Source organism: Hipposideros armiger, unplaced genomic scaffold (assembly GCF_001890085.2).
Source record: "Hipposideros armiger isolate ML-2016 unplaced genomic scaffold, ASM189008v1 scaffold_73, whole genome shotgun sequence".
Classification (NCBI taxonomy): Eukaryota; Metazoa; Chordata; class Mammalia; order Chiroptera; family Hipposideridae; genus Hipposideros; species Hipposideros armiger.
This window is the reverse complement of record NW_017731423.1, coordinates 4,538,057-4,541,151: the sequence shown is the minus strand read 5'-3', so window position 1 is coordinate 4,541,151 and position 3,095 is coordinate 4,538,057.

Here is a 3,095-nt window from a genome sequence, read left to right as displayed (position 1 = left end):
ACACCTCTCATCTCCTCTACTGCAACCATCATGAACCAACCCACAGTCATCTCCCCTTCCCCCATTATAAGGGGTAACCTCTTAGCATCTTCCCTTCCCTCACTGCAACATATTCTCAAGCCACCAATGTGATGCTGCCAAAGACCACCCGTATTCTTCCAGTAATTCCCATTTCACACAGATTACAAGCCCAAACCCTGTAAGATCACATTTGATCTATCTACATTTTCTTCTCTGAGCTCATCTCTCACACTGCTCCAGCCCCAAGAACATCCTTTCTGTTCCTTGATTAGCCTGGATAATTCCACCTCAAGCCTTTGAAATTGCTGTGTCTCTGCTTTGAATCCTCTTCCAGGAATCTTCTTAATTCTCTCTTCACCTCCTTCAGGGCTTGAGTCAAAAGTTATCTTTTCAGTGAGACCTTGACTGACAATGGCATTTAAAAATACAACCCCAATTACACCCTGAAACCCCATTCCTCTTTCCTGTGTCTAACTTACTCTACATTTTACTTATTTAGTCTTTATGAATTGTATCCTCTCAGAAGAATGAAATCTGTGGAGAGTGGAGTATTTAGATTTTTTGTTTACTGTTCTAGTCCCATTGCCTAGTATAGTGCTTCCCCCATAGTAAACAATCTGTGTATATTTAAATAAATTCAACACCTGGGTAAAGTAATGAGTCAATAGAAGGCACATTTAAAATGTAGATTTTTTTTTTCTTTTTTGTCAAGGATGTAAAGGACGATAAAAAGAATAGTAGTTTGGGCCCATAAAAGCCAGAAAAGAAGTGATAACAAAAGGATGGTTGCCTTTATTATTTTATGTAATTTTTCACTTATGACATTGTCAAGAACACACTCATTGATGATCTTTCTCAAAGTATTTAGAATTTTAGAGATAAAATGCTAGGAGAAGAGACCATCTCTGCCTGGGTATCCTAACCAAATTATTCAACCTAGGGATGAGAGATAAAGGAACAAGCATGGGTTACTTAAAATTTTTACCTGCATGTCTAACAATTAATTTGGCCTAAAAGTATTGAATTTCTGATCTTGTTTACCACTGACAGTCACTCTGTAGTTGTCATCTGTTAAAAATACCTGCATAGAACTTATTAGAATATGAAGTTTTATTTTGTTTTGTTTTTTCCACACACAATATTTCTTTTGATCCCTGCCAGAGCCAAATATAGGTAATGGGGCAGGATATTCATGATGCTGTTTTACAGATAAGGAAATGGAGACTCAAAAAGTAAAATTGTCTGAGAGCACACTGGTAGGCATGAGAGCTAAGATGAGAACCTCCTTTAGTTAGTACCTTCTTTCCTTTTCTGGGCTCTTTCCATTTAAGTACATGGCATCTTACCCAGGGCTGTATACCCAACACCCACACCTTTGAAATTCAATTCCATTGAATTTTCCTCAGAGCTTAGAGAGATCAAGATTATTTGATACAAGTCATTTAATTGTTTGTATAGACGCCTCCAGCTTTTACAAGTAGTCTTTATAAGGTTGAGCAAAATAGTTACAACTCATTCTTATCAGTTTTAAGTGTGCATCTGTAATTAGTTATACAGGGCATGGTTAAATCAAACATTCACAGGCAAGAATTAAAATGTTAAAAAAGGTTATCATGGACTAATCATATGTTTAGAGATAAGAAATTTTGCAAAGTGCAAAGAAATGGGTTGATAAATGAGTAGAAAAGAAGTTGAAGAAAACCTGGACTAAATTAATTTAGGATGGAGAGCCCAATTTATCTCTTTTACATTTTTATAAAACTGTATCCCCAAAAGTAGGAGTTAGTAGGTGATAAATATTTTTAAAATGTTCAGACACTATCCTTGGCTGAGTGATTAAAAATGCACATTAGAATAATTTCTCTTCTCTTTAGTTTCCCTTTTCACAAAATGTAATAGTAGTACTGACTTTATGTAGTTGCTAGGGGGTTAAATGAGGAAATCCATGTAAAGTGCCTAGCACATTGAAAATACAGTAATCCCTCCTTATTCATGGTTCAGCTATCTGCAGTTTCAGTTTGCTCAGTTTGTTCCCCACTATCAACCTTGATCTGAAAAAGAAAATTAAAAAAAAAATTAAATATAAAACTCCAAAAATAATTCTTAAGTTTTAAATTGCATGTCTTTCTGAGTAGAATAAGATCTCTCTTCCTGCCCGAGAAGTGAATTGTCCCTTTGTCCAGCGTCTCCACACTGCATACACTTCTTGCCCATTAGTCACTTAGTAACCTTGGTTATCAGCTTGACTGTTGCTGCATCACGTTACTTGTGTTCAAGTAAGCATCATTTTACTTAATAATGCCATATTCATGTAACTTTTATACAGTGCATTCTTATACTTATTCTATTATTGTTGTTAATCTCTCACTGTGCCTGATTTATAAATTAAACTTGATCATAGGTAGATATGTATAGGAAAAATCATAGTATATATAGGATTCGATACTATCTGCAATTTCAGGCATCCACTGGGGAGTCTTGGAACATATGCCCGGTGGATAAGCAGGGGCTACTGTATTCAAAAAGTGCCAACTACTATTATGTATAAACTTTGATAGGTCTTAAAATAAAGAAACCTCTGTAAATGTGATTAACTCAGCTTTACCCAAACATGGCTAACCATAGGGTTAGTACCTAATAACACAGCATAACAGTTTGGAAAGTGTTATTGTAGAAGATCCAGTGGGTCATAAAGACTAGAGGCATGAGGAGCAATCTGGCAGCCTCTTCTGAATAAAATGCTTATTAATATGTTTATCAATGCTAATCTTCCTGTTTGAAGTTTCTTCCTCCTTTGTTTCCATCTGACAAATTCTTACTCATCTCAGTTGGAGAAATTGAAACCGGAATCGAAAATCTCCACCCCTTCCTTTGTACTATGATTTTGTAGCAATTCCCATCAAGAGGTCCTATTTTTCTATCTCTGGAATGGGGCTTATCTTTTGTGATATGGTGGCCATTAGAATACCACAGAAATGATGGTGTTTTAAGACTAAGCTTCGAGGGCCGGCCGAGTGGCGCGATGGTTAAGAACTGGCTTGGGATGCCAGAGGGCCCCGGTTCGGATCCCACAT